Source organism: Asterias rubens, unplaced genomic scaffold (genome assembly GCF_902459465.1).
Source record: "Asterias rubens unplaced genomic scaffold, eAstRub1.3, whole genome shotgun sequence".
Lineage (NCBI taxonomy): Eukaryota > Metazoa > Echinodermata > Asteroidea > Forcipulatida > Asteriidae > Asterias > Asterias rubens.
In genome coordinates, this window is record NW_022985703.1 from 42,278 (window position 1) to 64,324 (window position 22,047).

Consider the following 22,047-nt stretch of genomic DNA (forward strand, 5'->3'; position numbering starts at 1 on the left):
GTGGTAGGGCTGAGCTGCACTGTGGGTATAGGGGAGGGTCTAATTCCTGGGGATGGGTGGTAGGGCTGAGCTGCACTGTGGGTATAGGGGAGGCTCTAATTCCTGGGAATGGGTGGTAGGGCTGAGCTGCACTGTGGGTATAGGGGAGGCCTTAATTCCTGGGGATGGGTGGTAGGGCTGAGCTGCACTGTGGGTATAGGGGAGGCTCTAATTCCTGGGGATGGTTGGTAGGGCTGAGCTGCACTGTGGGTATAGAGGAGGCTCTTATAATAATAATAATAATAATAATAATAATAATAATAATAATAATAATAATAATAATAGTAATAGTAATAGTAATAGTAATAGTAATAGTAATAGTAATAGTAATAGTAATAGTAATAGTAATAGTAATAGTAATAGTAATAGTAATAGTAATAGTAATAGTAATAGTAATAGTAATAGTAATAGTAATAGTAATAGTAATAGTAATAGTAATAGTAATAGTAATAGTAATAGTAATAGTAATAGTAATAGTAATAGTAATAGTAATAGTAATAGTAATAGTAATAGTAATAGTAATAGTAATAGTAATAGTAATAGTAATAGTAATAGTAATAGTAATAGTAATAGTAATAGTAATAGTAATAGTAATAGTAATAGTAATAGTAATAGTAATAGTAATAGTAATAGTAATAGTAATAGTAATAGTAATAGTAATAGTAATAGTAATAGTAATAGTAATAGTAATAGTAATAGTAATAGTAATAGTAATAGTAATAGTAATAGTAATAGTAATAGTAATAGTAATAGTAATAGTAATAGTAATAGTAATAGTAATAGTAATAGTAATAGTAATAGTAATAGTAATAGTAATAGTAATAGTAATAGTAATAGTAATAGTAATAGTAATAGTAATAGTAATAGTAATAGTAATAGTAATAGTAATAGTAATAGTAATAGTAATAGTAATAGTAATAGTAATAGTAATAGTAATAGTAATAGTAATAGTAATAGTAATAGTAATAGTAATAGTAATAGTAATAATAATAATAATAATAATAATAATAATGTATTCATTAATATTGCGCCCATTCCATTAAATGTACACAAGCGCATAACAAAATAATTATAAAAATATATCAACTTACAACGGGAAAATATACAGCAATCCAAACAAACTGAAAATACAAGAACCTTAAAGGACAATCCGAAGAGTTAAAATGGGGATTTGCAACAGCGACCAACATAGAGCATCATGGCACGATGACAACGAAGAACAGGAAGCGACCCAAACCCCTATTGTCTTTGTACATACGGACAGGAAAACCAACCAGAGATATGACAGTGATACTGATCATGATGATGATTTTGATCATGAAAATGAAAGCCAAAATGAAGATATCACTGATAAACCACCTACTCAATATGATGATGACAGCGATGACAACGAAGAACGTGAAGAAAATGCCGATGACCACGACAACCCTAACAAGTCGACAGCAACCAAAGATACGGAGCCGATCGACGAATCAAGTAACGACAAATCACACCATGAACCTGAAGCGCAACCAAAGGAGTCAGCCATAAAGAAAAAGTCCTTTGCTGAAGTCACCTCACAACCTAAAAACAAAAAGGATCCCAAAGGACAATCAAGCGAGAAGAGAAAGACAACGACACCTGTCTCATTTTGGGATGAGGCTTGCAAAGCTGGATTCTCCGGAACTAAAACCAAAAAGCAAACGCTCAAGAAAACTATGGAATCAAGGAAACGAAAATCAAGTGATGGTGAAGAGGAACCCGGAAGCAAGCAACAAAAGGAAGATCGAGCAAACTCAAGTGCTGACTCAATGGAGCTTGTGAATGACGAATCTGATTTCGAGGGAGAAAACGGCCAAGAACATATTGATCACGACTATGCTCGTAATGGGGTACAACGATCCAGGAAAAAACGTGAATCACGGAAGAGAGGTGATAAGTCAGAGACACAAAACGAGGACTCAAGTCAACAAGAGACTAGAAAAACTCAAAGCCGAAGGGGTAGAGGACGAGGTAGGCCAACCATCAACTAACTCGACTAAAATGGTGGTTGTTACTATACCTATTCTCTGTATGTCATTTTTGTCAATTGCATCATTGAATGTTAACGGTCTGAGAAGTGATCATAAACGTGAAGTTATTTTTGAATTTTTTCTACGTCATAAATATAGTGTCATTCTTTTACAAGAAACTCATAGCGAAGAAGCAGATGAATTATTATGGAGCACTCAGTGGGAAGGTAAAATGTATTTTAATCACGGGAATCGCCAATCACGGGGGGTAGCAATACTCACTTCTCACAAATTGGATCTTGAAGTCATGGATATTGATAGAGACAATGAAGGTAGATGGATTAAAGGGGATATTAAATGGAATGGTCAATTAATTACAATAGCTTCCGCTTATGCTCCCAATAATTCATACGCTAGAGCAGTTTATTTTGATGGTTTATGTGATCGCATTGGTGTTAGCAATGTTATTATCGGTGGAGATTTTAATTGCAATTTAGACAACGGTAAAGTCATTGATCATAGTAAAACTATTATGAAAAATGTTTTAAATAAAAAGGATATTTTAGACGTCTGGCGGACTCTACAACCAGACAAACCAGGCTACACACATTTTCACAAAGCTACTAAAAAGTCTAGCAGAATCGACTATTTTCTCGTCTCGTCTAACTTCATACGTAATATCACTGACATATCTGTGTACATGCACGGTTTATCTGATCACTATGTATTAAATATTAAACTGTATGATTCCAATGCTAGCCATGGTAATGGAAGATGGATTTGCAATAATAGCCTTCTTAAAGATGAGGATTGCATTTTACGAATCAGTTTTTTCTGGAATTTTTGGAGAAGCCAAAAGACTAGCTACAACAATTTACTTGACTGGTGGGAAATTGGTAAATTCAGGACTAAAGAAATTATTCAAGAGTATGGTAAGGAGAAAGCCTACGAAGAAAGGCAGAAACAAACACATTTACAGAAACAATATGACACTCTTATCAATGGTCCAGGTAAATCTGACATTGATGCCATTAGGGATCTTGAAGCTCAACTTAAAAATTATGAAATTGGGGAATGGCAGAGAGCCAAAATTAGGGTTAGAAACATCACTAAGGACGAAGGAGAAAAACCATCCAAATTTTTTCTTGATATAGAAAAACAAAAAACTGACAACGCCAAAATTGACAAACTTGTCACTCCTGATGGTAAGTTTGTGGATGAGCCAAGTTCTTTGCTATGTTTGGTGAATTCCTTTTATACTGATTTGTACACATCTGATAAAGTTTCTGAGTCCGATTTGAATTACATCATTTCTAAAGTTGAGAGTAAAGATATTCCTGATGACATTTGTGAGGATCTTGAAAATGACATGTTTGAGGATGAAGTTAAAGTAGCACTCTTACAAATGAACAAAAATAAATCTCCTGGCCTTGATGGCCTTACTGTTGAGTGTTATCAAGCTATGTGGCCTTTCATAAAAGATGTTTTTCTTGAAGTTTTAAAAGTTTGTTATGTCAGCGGTAAACTTAGTAATTCTATGAATACTGGTCTGATTAGATTAATTTATAAGATGAGGGGAAGCAGGTTTGATCTTAAAAATTGGAGGCCTATCTCCCTTTTAAATGTTGATTATAAGATATTAGCCAAAGTTCTAACCAACAGGCTGAAAAAAGCTATGCCTTTTTTGATTGGTGATGAGCAAACATGTGGTGTTCCTGAGAGGAAAATCCATCATAACCTCATGCTCTTGCGAGATGGCATTGATTTTATTAATTGGAATGATAAAGAAGCAGCTGTTTTAACTATTGACCAAGAAAAGGCTTTCGATAGAATTGATTGGACTTATATGTTTGACATGCTTAAGAAACTGGGGATTCCCCCAAAATTCATTCAATGGATTAAGCTTTTGTATAGTGATCCTGAGAGTTGCGTCATTGTAAATAATTTCATTGGCATACCTTTCCAAATAAGTAGGGGAATTAGACAGGGGTGCCCACTGTCTCCATTGTTATATGCTATTTGTGCTGAGGGATTAGGGACTCTGATAAGAAGTAATAGTAGTCTGAGTGGTATTCAGCTTCCAGGTGGAACAGAGCGTCTTAAACTTATTCAACATGCTGATGACACCACAGTTTTTATTTCCAAAGATGATGATTTTCCTGTTATTAAAGAAGTTTTATGTAAGTACTGTAACGGAAGCGGGTCCAAGGTGAACACCTCTAAAACAATGGGTTTATGGATTGGTAAGTGGAAAAATAGAACAGACAGACCATGTGATTTTATCTGGAATAATGACAAACTTAAAATCCTGGGTATTTATGTTGGCAACAATGTCACACCGGCAGATAACTGGGAACCCAGAGTCAACAAAATTAAGTGTGTTTTAAATCGTTATAGACAGCGCGACCTGACTTTGTCGGGGAAATCAGTCATAGTGAATGTTATGGTTGGCAGTAGCCTCAACTACCTTGGTAGCGTTATCTCTTGCCCCGAAGAGATGGTCAAGAAAATCGAGCAGGCAATATTTAGTTTTTACTGGTCTGACAAACCCGACAAAATCAAGCGCCTCACTATCACTGGGCCCCGCAATATGGGTGGAACTGGCCTGTTAGATGTTAGAGTCCGGTTACGCTGTCTGAAACTGATGTGGTTGGGAAATTATATTCAAAGTGATGGCAAATGGAAACAATTTTTCAATTACTGGATCGAAAAAACAGGCGAGCTTCAAAATTTGGGGTGGTATGTGTTTGAAAAAACCAAAACGAGATCTTTAAAGACCACCCCGTTTTATGAGGACCTCTTCATATCCTATAGAAAAGCTGGAGCCACTATTAGACCAGAGTTCTCATCTAAGTTGGAGGTTATGAATATACCGCTTTTTAACAATACTGTAATCACTGGTGATCCAGACAAAGATCTTTTAAGTCATGTCCTTTTGGCAAATGATATGAGTAAGTTTCACCATGTTGTTAGAAATAATAGATTGATTACATTTATAGAGTTGGCCAGGAAATGTAAAATTAATCATATGAGTGCTGGTCGTATAGTTAAGCGCCTTAAACGGAATATCAATCCGGGTTTGTTCAAAGAAACACGGTGTGGGCCAAGTAATCATCCTAGTAGATGGCTGAATATAACACTAGATCAAGAGGAAGAGGATTGTGTGTCATTTTCTAAACTTTCCAACAAAATTTTGTACAAAGCCCTCAAGGCAAGAGAATTTGTCCGGCCAAAGGCCCAAGAAAAGTGGGCTCAGATTTTAAACCTCTCGGACGATTTTAACTGGACTGGTGTTTGGGGAAAAATTCACCAAAACAATGTTTTGGATGTTAAAGATAAAGATGTGATTTTTAGACTTTGTCACAGGATACTTCCAACCCGGGACAAACTTGTTCATATGGGAATAACTGATAAAGTTGAGTGTCCTCTCTGTAAATCTGCTACTGAAACTATTGAGCACTTGTTTTTATACTGCAAAACAGCGATTGAACCCTGGTTATACGTTCAACATTTAATTAGAAAACAAGTTGGTTGTAGTTTCTTTTGTTTAACTGATTGTTCTATAATTTGTAGCACCAATCTGTCGTTTGTGTCGATGATTATTGTTGCAATGATGATTAGGGTAATTTGGAGATGTAGATGTGATCTTGTTTTTAATGAAGACAAAACGTACACCAAAGCTAATATTGTTCAAAGTTTTAAACAAGCGCTGAAAAACTTCTTGGTAATGGAAAGTGACCGACTAAAAACATCTAGATTTAATCAACTTTACAAATTTCTGTGTTTTTTTCAAGATGACAGACTTATCTTTAAGTTTTAATTTTCGCTTTACCTAATGGCTATCATTTTGGGGATTTCCTTTTGAGATTGTTTTGTTTTGTTTTTAATTTAATTTAATAAATTCCCTTGTTTTCCTTATTTCGTGAAAATGTCACGCTAAAGTGTTTTTTATATATTTGTTTCGGTGTATATACTAGAATATTTATTTAATGTTCGTTTTTGCTATTTAATAGCAGTATTTAGTATGCTTCTTTATTAATGTGGATTAAGTGATGTATGTTGTCGTTTGTAGAATAAACGGAGTAGAATAACTCCAATCGAAAGAAAAAAAGAAAAAAAAAAAGAACCTTACAGGACAATCCGAAGAGTTAAAATGGGGATGGGTGGTAGGGCTGAGCTGCACTGTGGGTATTGCGGAGGCTCTAATTCCTGGAGATGGGTGGTAGGGCTGAGCTGCACTGTGGGTATGGGGGAGGCTCTAATTCCTGGGGATGGGTGGTAGAGCTGAGCTGCACTGTGGGTATAGGGGAGGGTCTAATTCCTGGGGATGGGTGGTAGGGCTGAGCTGCACTCTGAGTATAGGGGAGGCTCTAATTCCGGGGGATGGGTGGTAGGGCTAAGCTGCACTGTGGGTATAGGGGAGGCTTTAATTCCTTGGGATGTGGGTATAGGGGAGGCTCTAATTCCTGGGGATGGGTGGTAGGGCTGAGCTGCACTGTGGGTATAGGGGAGGCTCTAATTCCTGGGGATGGGTGGTAGGGCTGAGCTGCACTGTGGGTATTGGGGAGGCTGTAATTCCTGGGGATGGGTGGTAGGGCTGAGCTGCACTGTGGGTATAGGGGAGGCTCTATATCCTGGGGATGGGTGGTAGGGCTGAGCTGCACTGTGGGTATAGGGGAGGCTCTAATTCCTGGGGATGGGTGGTAGGGCTGAGCTGCACTGTGGGTATAGGGGAGGCCTTAATTCCTGGGGATGGGTGGTAGGGCTGAGCTGTACTGTGGGTATAGGGGAGGCTCTAATTCCTGGGGATGGTTGGTAGGGCTGAGCTGCACTGTGGATATAGAGGAGGCTCTTATAATAATAATAATAATAATAATAATAATAATAATAATAATAATAATTTATTCATTAATATTGCGCCCATTCCATAAAATGTACACAAGCGCATAACAAAATAATTATAAAAATATATCAATTTACAACGGGAAAATATACAGCAATCCAAACAAACTGAAAAAACAAGAACCTTACAGGACAATCCGGAGAGTTAAAATGGGGATGGGTGGTAGGGCTGAGCTGCACTGTGGGTATTGCGGAGGCTCTAATTCCTGGAGATGGGTGGTAGGGCTGAGCTGCACTGTGGGTATGGGGGAGGCTCTAATTCCTGGGGATGGGTGGTAGAGCTGAGCTGCACTGTGGGTATAGGGGAGGGTCTAATTCCTGGGGATGGGTGGTAGGGCTGAGCTGCACTGTGGGTATTGGGGAGGCTCTAATTCCTGGGGATGGGTGGTAGGGCTGAGCTGCACTCTGAGTATAGGGGAGGCTCTAATTCCGGGGGATGGGTGTTAGGGCTAAGCTGCACTCTGGGTATAGGGGAGGCTCTAATTCATGGGGATGGGTGGTAGGGCTGAGCTGCACTGTGGGTATAGGGGAGGCTCTAATTCCTGGGGATGGGTGGTAGGGCTGAGCTGCACTGTGGGTATAGGGGAGGCTCTAATTCCTGGGGATGGGTGTTAGGGCTAAGCTGCACTGTGGGTATAGGGGAGGCTCTAATTCCTGGGGATGGGTGGTAGGGCTGAGCAGCTCTTTGGGTATAGGGGAGGCTCTAATTCCTGGGGATGGGTGGTAGGGCTGAGCTGCACTGTGGGTATATGGGAGGCTCTAAATTCCTGGGATGGGTGGTCCGGCTTGTCTTCTATGTGGGTATAGGTGAGGCTCTAATTCCTTGGGATGGGTGGTAGGGCTGAGCTGCACTGTGGGTATAGGGGAGGCTTTAATTCCTGGGGATGGGTGGTAGGGCTGAGCTGCTCTGTGGGTATAGGGGAGGCCTATAGTGGGTGTTGGATGTAAACAAACACGGCGCACTGCATTTAATATAAATGCGAGTTAAAAAGACATGACTGCTGTTGCAATGTTTGGCTCAAAAAGGACTTAATTCTCGAAATCACCGAAGAATATTCCGGAGACTGTCACCATGAGACCTCACCGATGGCTGAACATAGCAGTATTATTAAGTAATTACAGTTCCACCAAAATCCATGAGAATGTTTACACTATGTCATGTGTTTGTGCCTGAACGTGTGGTTTTACATTGCCCTCATTGTAATGATTTTCCTGCCAATATTTTCAATAAAAATATCATTGCGAAGCTGCAAATCACTTTATTTTCACCCTCAAAAGGTTTGATTGGAAAGGGTATAGCTGTCAGCTATGACTATGAGTCGGCCGGACAACTTCGCGATCTCCCTTATCACAGCCCAACTTCACGCCGTGCACAACGCAAAATCCACGGCGCGTGAGCTCGCTCAAACCTCAGTAATTAACGACTTCTAACCATATACTCTCAGTCAAAACACTATCAGGCATTTGCCGTCCACCCAACACCTCTACTTCTATTGCTTCGACTTCCAATCTGTTGCGTTCCATTTACCCCAAATGAAATCCCCAACTTCCCGAAGGCGTTTCGTTTCAGCCGCGCAAACAAGATCCAACCATTTGATAATGGCAATAGATCCTTCAACTCGTCCCTTCAATTGCATCCTGTCACTTTGAAACGTATCGTATAACATGACACTACCCCCTACCCTGTTACACATAAATTATTACATAGCAACAAACGTTGACGTTCAGATAAAATCAGACACGAGTTCGAGCTAAGATGATGCCAACTGTTCCGACCAGATGCGTCAAATCCACTTTTGATGTTGTGTTATTTTGCTTATCGTGCTTCACTGGGCATGACGAATATAATTTATTTGACTACTCGTTCGTCGTCAGGAGGACAGTCAAGGAACACCGCAAAGCGGGCTGCGCGTGTTCGTAATGAAAACATTGACTTGGTAACGAGCATTCAATGGAGAGCCGTTGATAGTATAAGACATTGCGAAAATAATGGACTTGCTGCATTCAAGTCTACAACCATTAAAAAATTCAAAATCAAATCAGAATCCTTTAACCAGGTGACAGGGCATTCCTCACGAATATAATTTATTTGACTACTCGTTTATCGTCAGGAGGACAGTCAAGGAACACAGCAAAGCTGCACGTGTTTGCAATGAAAACATTGACTTGGTAACGAACATTCAATGGAGAGCCGTTGATAGTATAAGACATTGTGAAAATAATGGACTTGCTGCATTCAAGTCTACAACCAGTAAACAATTCAAAATCAAATCAGAATCCTTTGACCAGGTGACAGGGCATTCTTCACTGCTGCTCCCCCATTATGGAATAGCACACCTATCCTAACCAGGAACTGCGACAGTGTCCCAGCCTTCAAACGGTCTCTCAAGTCCCACCATTCCCCCTATAGTCTGTAGCTGGTCGACAGCATCTTTGCACGGTCTTGTTTTCCGTCTTACTTCCGTATTTGGCAATTTGACACTTTCTAAATATAATCATTATTAGTGTGATTATTATAAAGTGGTGTTTCCTTTGTTCTTTTAAGTTTTCGTTTCACAATAAGGCCTAGCATTATTTTGTAACGACGCATTTCCCACTGGATTCAAAACCTGCACTAACCAGAATCCCGCAGCCGCACGGATTATACAGAGGAAATACAGATCTTTACCGGAGATTAAAAGCTCCCATGCGACAGAAAGTGCACGCAGTCATAGTTTCCTCCCGAACGTATCGTCCCAGTGACGATGAAAGTACGCCACGAGAAAGGAATGATTGCAGAACTTTGCGAACTATCCGGAAGTGTCATTCAAATCACGCACCAGAAATAGTGTGATTTTTCAAGTTAAAGCAACTGCCATAGTCAGCAACTTCAATACTTCACAAACGTTATATTCCTGTGTGAGAATTACGTACGATGCTTGGACATTGGAACAAAAAAGGTCCACATAATAAGGCACAGTTTTAAAACTTTGTATAAGATTCTAAAAAACTATCTTCCAGAAAGGTATCCCAAGTTGGGGGATAAAAACACTAATACAAATTGTTTTGGTCAATAAAAAGCAACCATAGTCATCAAATACATGTTTTAAACTATCGAAAGAACGCTGTACATCTATTCCGTTTGCGATGTGCTCTGAAGCAATGGCCCTGTTTTCTATCTGTGTCCCCCCCCCCCCACTTTTAATACCCCAAGACCGATGCAGTGCCCCTGCGGAATAAAATGTACATTAATTATTGAGTAGGCGTATGTTACGCACGATTGTGTCCGACGGTGACGATTAAGTCCGACATCATTTTTGAACCATTGTGTCCGCCCCATTGTGTCCGTAGAACCATTGTGTCCGACCCATTGTGTCCCACAAACCATTGTGTCCGACCCATTGTGTCCGTAGAACCATTGTGTCCGACCCATTGTGTCCTACAAACCATTGTGTCCGACCCATTGTGTCCGTAGAACCATTGTGTCCGACCCATTATGTCCTACAAACCATTGTGTCCGCCCCATTGTCTCCTACAGACCATTGTGTCCGACCCATTGTGTCCGTAGAACCATTGTGTCCGACCCATTGTGTCCGTAGAACCATTGTGTCCGACCCATTATGTCCTACAAACCATTGTGTCCGACCTATTGTGCCCTACAAACCATTGTGTCCGACCTATTGTGTCCGACCTATTGTGTCCTACAAACCATTGTGTCCGCCCCATTGTGTCCTACAAACCATTGTGTCCGCCCCATTATGTCCTATAAAACCAATGTGTCCGCCCCGTTGTGTCCGAATTTCGCCAGGTTATGTCTGATGAAACATGTTCGACACACATTGTTGTTTAAGTTAGTCAACGCCGATTGGATTTCTTTGAGATTAGTCAATATTTTTGTATGGGCCCCAAAATCCCCAAAAGACTTGACCAGTGTTTTGCTAATAGTATTTTTATAAACATGTGGCTAAAAGAAACTGTTTTTGTTTTTGTTTCCCTATCACATAATGTGACCTGCTTTGCAAAAGCTGCTGTTATGTCGCATTTGTTGATGTATACGTGGAGTGGCAAGGGCTTAATTCAGTTTCAATTTGATGTATGTTATAGAAGTTTTTATAGCATCTTGCCATTCCAAATTATACCACAACTTGCATTCAATTGTTTCAAACCAAGTTCTTATGATTATCCCTATCTAGCCACGGCTAGTGTCGTGTCGTGGCCGAGCGGTTGAGAGTACCGAATTCAAACTCTGGTGTTTCTGATCAGCAGAGTGTGGGTTCGAATCCCCAGCCGCAACACTTGTGTTTTTAAGCAAGACACTTTACCATTGCTTCGTCCTTACTGTTGTGGTTGATTGCTGTACAAACAATGTGTACACCTTTTCCTTTAATGTTTTAACGATCACTTTGTGGATTAAATGTTTGACTTGTTCATGATTTTAATTTTCGTGGTTAAGTATTTTATATATTTTTTATTTTCTTGAAGAGCACCAATTTTGCAATGGATTTGGTGCTAAATACTATGTGTTTTATTATTGTTATGTTAGTATTATTTTCTTCTTTTCAGTGCGATGGTGGCATAGCTACTGACGTCATGTACAGGGAGTTATACAACACCACCACTACTAAACTAATGATAATTGGAGGTGGATGCTCGGTAGCTACTGAGCCTACTGCGCAGGCGTCACACTACTGGAATCTCATCCAGGTCAGTATTTAATAGGCATCCATTTTGTGGTATTCGTTAAAGGCACTGGACACCTTTGGTAAATTTGCCAACATATGCATACACTAACAGATCTGTGAAAGTTTTGACTCAGTTGGTCATCGAAGTTACACAAAAAAATGAAAGATAAAATACCCTTGTTATAAAAATGTGAATGCTAACTTGAGCTATTGATAGTAGAGAGGCATCGGGCCTGCAGTCCTCAAATGTTTGAGTGAGAAGTAATCTCTTTTGTACAAAATACGTTACTTCAGATGGAACAATTTCTCACAATGTGTGATACTATCAAAAGCTCTCCATTGCTCAATTCAATTCAATTCAATTCAGTAACATTTATTTCAATGCTGCAATTCATTACAAAAAGCACATTAAGTTGAAATCACCCTAGTAACACAGTAACATGAGATAATAAATATATTTGGTGCACCATTATATTCAATAATAATCGGCAGAATGACAACATTTAGGAGTAAGGTGAAGCAGAACGCTTTTGTGCCATATATGGACAAATGCAAAAAATAGTTAATGGCCTGACGTTTCGACCCTAGCAGAGTCTTTCTCGAAGGCTAAATGACAACACAACAAACATGAACAGGTAACTAAGTGAAACATAAGCAGTGAAGTGGAAATACATGAATGGGGTTAGAAAGCATACATAAAAAAGCAGGGGTAAACAATGAATAGGGGGACAAAAAAGGGGGGGGGGTGAAGGGAAGGGGCTGGCTTGACCACAAGCAAGAATATGGAAACACAAAGGACAACATCAAGGGTGGTGAGGTTGGGTAAAAAGTAATTTATTAGTGAATATATGGACAAACAAACATAAAACCACGGAACCAAGTAAGTTGTTATGTTAATAATTATTTTGTTACAGTTACCAAGCAGTTTCTAAACAATGTACATACCGCACATAATAGTTTAGAAGAAGATTCCAAGACCCAGACCAAGCAAAAGGGATGACAAAATATCATGACAATCTATAATTGAGAAGTGAGTAAAAATATGTCACAAAAATAACTTTCGTCTCGGGAAACGGCAATTATTATAGCATACAACGCATTTTCGCGACTACTGCAATCATTGCTCTGTGATTTTCCCTTTTTTCTTTTTTTGAAAACTCGACGAGTACTTAAGCTTAACATTCCAAATGTTTATTATATTTTATAAATCTTCAATCACAGTAAGTAGTGATTCATGTCATGGCCCAAAACTTGATCTACCCTAAAAGACCATTTAAAAGAACTTGGTCAAACAATGGGAGATCAAGTTGGATACAAATTTTATTCCAAATACAGGTTTCACTACTGTTACATCGACATGCAATCAAATATCCCAAAGAAATTGATGAATTGAAGGCACAATGCCATAGTCTGAGCAAACAACGGAATAAATAGACATGTGACATAGAACCCACACTCGTCTGCTGACGTACAGTCACTAAATTGTCATAGCCCGTATAACAACGTAAGCATGGGTATCTCCATGCAAGGCCTCAAATCAGATACAGAATATACTTTACTTTCACTTTTTTTTTCCCCGAAGCTGGTTAAGTGCATCAATTGCTCAAGGGGACAATGTGTCAGGGTAGGGTATCGAACCCACACTCGTCTGCTGACAACCACTAAATTGTCATAGCCCGTATAACAACGTAGGCATGGGTATCCCATGCAAGGCCTCAAATCATATACAGAATATACTTTACTTTCACTTTTGTTTTCCCCGAAGCTAGTTAAGTGCATCAATTGCTCAAGGGGACAATGTGTCATTGTAGGGTATCGAACCCACACTCGTATGCTGACAACCACTAAATTGGCATAGCCCGTATAACAACGTAGGCATGGGTATCCCATGCAAGGCCTCAAATCATATACAGAATATACTTTACTTTCACTTTTGTTTTCCTCGAAGCTGGTTAAGTGCATCAATTGCTCAAGGGGACAATGTGTCATTGTAAGGAATCGAACCCACACTCGTCTGCTGACAATCAGTTATGTTATAGCCCGTATAACAACGTAGGCATGGGTATCGCCACAATAAGATTCTAACGGTAAAGCAGAATGCACCCCACCATGCAATGCCACAAGTCAAAAACAGAATGCACTTTCATTTCACTTTTTTTCCCGAGGATGGTTTTTAAGTGCATCAATTGCTCAAGGGAACAATGTGTCATGTGACATGGTAGGGTATCGAACCCACACTCTTCTGCTGACAACAACTTGGCGTCACTCAAATATAGCAAAAATACACGATAATACAATAGTCACCAAGGGATAAACGGTGAATGCACTTGTGAATTGTGACAAACAAGCTTTGGCAGGGATGGTATAATTGTGGCTACTCCTGCAACAGAGAATGTCAAGCACAATACAACACTTCAATGCTGTAGGCGTGTTAACTTTTAGAGTTAATTAAAATTAACTCTAAATCCAGCAACAAGATGTTAATGAACGGACGAATTGTACTTTCTGTACCAAAAGAAGTGCGTTTTGCTGTTTGCATCTATGAATTAAACAGAAAATTTTGCTGTTTGCGTTTCTGAATTAAACAGAAAACTATGTTTAATTGGATCTCTGCCGAGGGTGTACTAAAAATATATGTTTAAAAGATAACGTATAATAGCCCGTACAAGAACGAAGGCATGTGTATCCTCCAGTGGGATCCTCACCTCAATGGTAAAACACAATGCATTACCTTACCAACTTCTTTACGAAGCAATTATTGTTAAGTGCATCAATTGCTCAAGGGAACATGTGTCATGATAGGGTATCGAACCCACACTCTACTGCTGAAAGCACTGGGGCTTGGGTCTGGTGAATTACCCTGCTCGGATCAGATAATAATATGTCATACAACAGGGTGTACTCTTTAAAACTCATGTCTGTGAACGTTTCCCAATATTATTAGTTTGCTCCATATCCACTACAATATATTGTTTTAATTTCATTTAATAAATTATTTTCTTGGCCTGTTATTGACCGTCTTTTACTGAAATAGTTGTACTTAACTTGTATACTATCCTCTTTGTTCACCAATATGGAAACAAATGTTGATTGAATTTAATTGAATTGGATTGGATTTTGTTCTTTGTTAAGATATCGTACGGCTCCAGCTCTCCCAAACTGGCCAAGCGAGATATATTCCCGCGGTTTTTCCGTCTTCTATCTGGTGAATCAGTGTACAACCCCGTTAAATTCAGTATGTTTCGGGAGTTCAATTGGAGGAAAGTGGCCATACTACACCAGTCAGTACCGCTCTTCGCAGAGGTTAGTAAACTTAAAGGCACTCCACACTATTGGTATGTACTCAGAAGTAACAGCACACACACAATTTTAAGACACACTATAGATTTGTTTATGTCCATTTTGCATCGTGGATAAAGAATATAAAAAATGTTTTACCCATACATCGATTGTTTAATGTAATAACCTATGGACGTGAATATAGGCACTGGACACTATTGATAACTAGTAAAAAATAATTATTAGCATACAAAACATACTTGGAAACGAGCAATGTGGAGCTGTTGGTAGTATAAAACATTTGTGAGAAACAGCTCCCTCTGGAGTAACGTAGTTTTTCAGAAAGTAGTAATAACAGAAGACTTCGGTTGAAGCCTTTTGTTATGCATCTGACTGCACACAAAGACATGCAACAAGGGTGTTTTTTCTTTTTCTTTCTTTGCATTATTATGTTTTGCTATTTGTCGCTCCGTATGTACGTGTAGGCAGTGACCGATTTCCACAAGAATGCTCGGAAAAACTTTATTGAAATCCTAGCTACGGAGAGCTTTCTTGATAACCCGGCCACACAAGTTAGAAAGATCAAGGTAAATATAGGCCTACATGTTTACATTGTAAAAGGTATAATAGAAAATGTTTTCATAGGGGATAATTATTATAATTAATGTGTGTTTAGCTTTACACCAATGTGTAGCACTAACATTGCTTGAAGCTATTGGACACTTTCGGTAAACAGTAATGTCCAAAGCCCGCACTTCGTGTATCACAACTTATATATATAAAATAACAAACCTGTGAAAATTTAGGCTCAATCGGTCATCGGAGTCGGGAGAAAATAACGGGAAACCCACCCTTGTTTCCGCTTGCTTCGCCATGTCATGACATGTATGTGTTTAAAATAAATCTGTTATTCTCGATATCGAGAATTGATATTGTTTAATGTTTCTCAAAAAGTAAAGCATTTTATGGAATTATATTTCAAGAGAAGTCTTTCACCATTTACCTTCTGTAAACCCTGTAAGTTATTTGTAAATCTGTGATTTTTTTTTTTGCTGTACCGAAAGTGTCAAATGGCTTTAACACAGACCGGTGCACACATAAACACATTGTTTGTAAAAAGGGTTTTAGTGCATTTACCGTGGACAGTACGCATAATAAATAAATAATAATATCGGCAGCTTAGAAGGTTTCGTTGATACGTCAAGATTTACACAGTTACATTATACATGTGAGAGAAAGTTTCAAAAAGGTTAACTGATTCTTGTTGTAAGCATAAACAAGGTTTTGTTGGATAAGTTAGGGATAACATTGTGCATTAGGAAAATTTAAGAAGGATTAAAAAAAGGGTTCAAAGGTAAACAATATGCTTTGTTTGCAATCTCTAAAGAAAAAAAACGGCCCATTAAATGTTGACATTTCCATTTGGTACTTTTTTACAATCTATACAAAAAAGTTCGGTACATGAATTGTTTTCGTTTTCATTTGTTTTTTTAAACAAATAAGGGCCATGCGATTTTTTACATATTCATTTGGTATTTACAATCTGTGAAACAAATTCGGTACATGAGTTTGTTTACATTTTCATTCCGTATTAATGTTACACTAACAAAAGTATAAAATCAACTTTATTACTTCCTCAGGATTTAGATGCACGGATAATAATCGGTGGGTTTTACGGTGACATGGCAAGGACGGTGTTTTGCGAGGCATACAGACAGAAGCTGTATGGAGACAAATACGTCTGGATAGTACCAGGTTCGTCACCAAATCGAAATACAGTTGTTATTGATTGTTTCAAAGTGATTGTTATTCCGTCTGTACTTTTTCCAATGGCAAATCTGTGATGGTCCTTTAGCCAAATAGCTTTCTCATGAGATATTTTCACGTGCCAAAGTCCATGTGTCATCAAAGTCACAATTTCCACAAAATATTTCCCTTTTATTTGGTGTTGTTTGTAGTGTATTGCATCTACATCAGAAGACACATTTTGCGTAATCGGTTGTAAATGTTCAAGTTCGAAGAAAAAAAGCGAATGTGACAGAGATTAAGCGCAATAATCATACTGTTTGGCCGCATGAGGGCGTAATGGCAACATCAAGAGCAAAGTCATACCATAGACCTTTTCGCAAATACCGGGGCGCGCGCGTAACGCTTGGAATTAGGTGCATTGTGGTCTAGCTGGTATCCAAATTTGATTCATATCTATCCCACAATGCACCTCATTCAACAGTCTGCGCTTGCGCATTGGTATTTGCGATAAGGTCTATGGCGAGAAAGAGGGCGTTGCGACAACTCATGTTAAAATAATACAACGAGTTGGTTGTTGTTTATCTCCTGTCTCTGAAGTAAGAAGGACATGGATGTAGTATAAAAAGCACACTCTAAAATATTCCGGGTCAGAACTAGAACTGATTCCAAGTAGGGTTGGGCCTGACCATCTTCTGGGTCAGTGTGACCCAGAACCTGTGTCAAAACTACTCAGAAATGGATCAGACTGCGGCATAATCAATGTTAAATCTATTTTTTTATTTTATTTTTACAAATGTTTCGGTCAGCCTGACCCAACGAAATGGGTCAAGCAACTGGGACACAGAAACATCTTTAGAGCCCAATTCTGCCGTTCACTTTCTGTTTTCCTTTTTGTTTATTTTTATATATAAATGTTGGGTTTGATCGTTTGCTGTGGTGTTTTCTCAATTCCTTGCTTTCACCACTTATCTAGGTTGGTTAGGAGCAGGATGGTGGCGGCAACCAGACGACTCTATTAACTGCACACAGCAAGAAATGGATGATGTCGCATCTAACCATTTTGACATAAACATTGACAGTCTACCCTTGGACAGTTACCGAGGACGCACGGTTTCTGGATTGGTGAGATTCATATCTTATTACTTCCAAAAACGGGAATTGCAAGACAGTTCTCTAAAAAAAAAATACCCCCTGGCAAGAAGACAGACCTAATGGTGTTACCGCAGACAAATAATTATTGTGAATATTCTGCTTCCTTTTTATTGTTATTTATGTGTGAATAGTTGCCATTTTAATAAGGAGACCATGGTGTCTTTCCTTTTTAACCAATTTTGAGTGTTTAATATGTGTTAATGTTGTTTTACCAACATTCTTGTTTTACTGGGCGCCTCCTAGGAATGCAAGACCACAACAAGTCTTCCCAAAGCCGATACTCTTCCATACCCACCAAATTACTTACATTTTCTTAAGCAAGCTTTAAGAACAGTTGTTGATGGTTTGTTTTACAGAACACAAGCGGATTCCTTGACAAATACAGAGATTATACTAAGACAGAAAACTTTGAGTCACTTACCGGCTACTCAAGGATTTCTCTGGGTTATGACTCTGTCTGGACAGCTGCTCTCGCTCTTGATAAGGCACAGAGGCAACTAAGTATTGAAGGTAGTATGTAACAAAAGTCAAATTTAATATTCTTGCATGGTGTGGATAAAATAGGAAGAAGCTTTAAATGCAGTGGACGTGGTAATTTCTCAAAATAATTATTAGCGAGTAATTGGGAGGGGTTGACAATATAAAACATTGTGAGAAACTGCTCCCTCTGAAGAAACGTAGTTTCCGAGAAAGAAGTAATTTTCCACAAATTTGATTTCGAGACCTCAAATTTAGATTTTGAGGTCTCGAAATCAAGCATCTGAAAGCACACAGCTTCTTCTGACAAGGGTGTTTTTTTTATATTTTTTTATACTATCTCGCAACTTCGACGACCAATTGAGATCAAATTTTCACAGGTTGTTATTTCATGCATATGTTGGGATACACCAGGTGAGAAGACTGGTCTTTGACAATTATCAATAGTGTCCAGGGTCTTTAAATAAATAGTAAACGTGTGGGAACAACCATGTGTTATCTCTTTTGTGGGAGTGTTGGCTCTGAGAAGAGCCGATGTGGTCTCGATGTTTCGAACAGTATACTCTGCTCGTCTCAGGAGAAAGGCTGTGAAACAAACCAATTTAACATTCTCCTGGCGACGAGCAGAGTATACTGTTTGAGACGTCGAGACCCCAACGGCTCTTTTCACAAGAGCTGTAACACTCTCTAATAAGATTAACAAAATGGTTGTACCCGAGAGTTAACTATAATTTATGTATAGTTTCTTCCAAAGTCAAATAACTCAATTACACCTTACTTGATTGCACACTATAAATGGCCAAAATTCTGGGAGCTGCTTATAGGCTTATAAAATATTACTAACACAATCTGCTAAGCAGCAATAGGACACCGCTTACAATTGCTGCATTGTATTTTAGCTGGTAAACTTACGGTTAGCATCAATTGTATCTCGTAACAATGTTTGAATTGAATTTGCGTTCAACGATTTTTTGTTATTTTTTTCTCGTTTCAGATCCTCCTAAATCGCTACAGGATTTCAATTATGATAAAGCCACTTCACAAATATTGTTCGACATAATCAGCAACCTAACATTTGAGGGCATGTCGGTAAAAAGTTTTTCTTTTTCGTTTTGTCTGTGTCGTTGTAAAGTTGTTACCTACGAAATTGTGGACCCGAGCACAAACAAAGTCTGTTGAAAACTGTAATAGCGCCCTCATGCGACAGCTGGTATATACATAGTAATAGCACGACACGGACAGTGCAAAACTAGGTAGTGTTATATTTTAACCTAAAATGACTTCCGACCACTTGAACAAAGAAGCTACACCTTCCATGATTCAGCTCTAGTAATGCTAGAAATTCATAACCACCTTTCACTTTCAAAAATGCTTCGTAACAATGCTCTAGACATTATGCATGACATTTTGAACTGTGTGTTTAACATTAAAAAATTATTTTTTTCAAAGGGTCCGATAAAGTTTACATTGACTGGAGACAGAGTTGGACTCCTGAACATCCGTCAAATACAAGGTGGGTGTACGTTTAGGTATAATGACGTCATTGATGACGCGTTACATGATATTAATTTAAAAACGATGTGTATAAACAAATTTATTGGAAATTCAATACCGAAAGTATTCAGATCATCGCTTCATCACCAAATTAATCAGACATGTCGTCTAGATCCAGTTCCTACCTACCTAGATTGTCAAGAAAATGCCCCTGTATATTGCATATTCCAAACCCTGGCAGCTACCAAGGCACCGGAAGAATTTAAGGTGTCACATCGATTGTTACACCTTTGCTGAAGAAAAAAAGCCTTGATCCTGAGCAACTGAACAATTACCGACCGGTATCAAACTTGCCATCTCCAAGGTTCTGGAGAGAATTGTCCTACGCCAACTTACAAGTCACTAGAAGACACGTTCACTCCATCTGCATTGTCCACTTTTGTCATTGCAGAAGGAAGGGGCGTAACTGTGGGGATCGTGAACCCCTTGAATGGTTCAGATGAGAACATCATTTTCGAAGGATTCCCGCCCATAATATGGAAAGGTTTGGTAAACCAGTGATGATTTTAGACAACCTTTTGTTTCAATTAAATTTATCTAATTTAAATTTGGTTCATACTACTCGTCTCGAAACCAAACATGATAGTAAGCACAGACGATAGAGAGGAAAGGTCCAAGTAAAATAAAACGGGAACAGAGAGCAATAATGATGCTGCCGGATAAAGCCGAAGGCTTTGTAGAAGACGGCCTTAATTAACAGACACAACATTCGTCGAGACAATACAAACTGGCAACTCAAAATGGTTCAGCTCGCACATTCTATCCACGAATCTTCACTTTCTCGACCATTCTCCTTAGCAAAATCATGTAATTTTGTTTTGTTTACAGTGTATAATAATACGTTCCTTTTTTATTTTGTACAGATGGGGCGCCCCCTGTTGACTCTGTCATCTACAAAGAGTTAAGGTTGAGAATCTACCTTCCACTATTCATAGCTGGATCCACTCTATCCATCATGGGGATATACTTGCATGTTGCTTCCTTGTCTTCAATATTATCTTCAGAAAACGACGGTATGAATGTAATAAATATTAATCATTATATTAAACAAAAAACTTATGCTGATCACGACTTGTAATGCTCACATCTACCTTGCTAGGAAAGGTAAATTAAACGTATGATGAGCCGTTTTACGCATCAAGTAGCTGAAGAAATGTGAACTTAAAATAAAACATGATCCTAACAACTGTACAAAACTATGTTGGACATGTGTAAGTCCACATTATGTTTTAAAGCCATCATACACTTTCGGAACAGAAACCAAATAAAAGTTGACAGATTTACAAATAACTTACAGGGTTTACAGAAGGTAACGGTAACAGACTTTTCTTGAAATATTATTCCATGAAATGCTTTACTTTTTGAGAAAACATTAAAACAATTATCAATTCTCGACAACGAGAATTACGAATTATAGCAAACACATGTCATGACACGGCAAAACGTGCGGAAACAAGGGTGGGTTTTCCCGTTATTTTCTCCCGACTCCGATGACCGATTGAGCTCACTTTCACAGGTTTGTAATTTTTAAATATAAGTTGTGCTACACGAAGTGTGGGCCTTTGGACAATACTGTTTACCGAAAGTGTATAATGGCTTTAAATCTCAACATTATTCTTTATCTTGGAACCATTGTTATTGAAAACGCAGTGCAATGGTGTATTGCAAGAAGGTAAAAATGTTGGTTCCAAATCAAGATTATTGCTTATACTCAAAGAGTGATTATTATGAACCCTTTTTCAGTTGTCAATAATATTTATTGATAATTTAGCAAAATTTTTTATTTCATTCAAAAAGGTATAACTAACGGTTACCAAACCAGCTTTTAGTTTACACATGATTCTTGTTTATAGTGGACCTTTTCTTATTATCAAGAGTGATCAAGATGTCCAGCCCTAACATCAACAACTTGATTCTGATTGGTGGAATATTCGCCTATTTGTCAATCATCTTCCTGGGAATAGACAACGCAGATACCTTCGTCTTCATGTGCAAGGTTAAACATTTTTTTTTTTCTATCGTTGTTAATAAGTTATTATTAATGGTTTAGTTATTTCATCAGTATTGCAAACAATTGCAGTAAAATTACTAAATGGGCTGCGACTGTTGTAAATGGTGTCGCTATATGCAAGTCATTAAAATCAATGTTACCGCATAGCTTCATCGTAATAACTTTGTTAGTCGAGAACCGTTTTTTGTCTGCCTGCAATCAGTGGGACATAACAAATATCGCTATTCTCAAA

At 38.5% G+C, this 22,047-nt stretch overlaps 1 pseudogene; it reads left to right on the forward strand.

The window, feature by feature from the left end:
- Positions 1-1,202: 1,202 nt before the first annotated feature.
- Positions 1,203-22,047, forward strand: part of LOC117305826 — a 28,075-nt pseudogene continuing 7,230 nt past the window's right edge.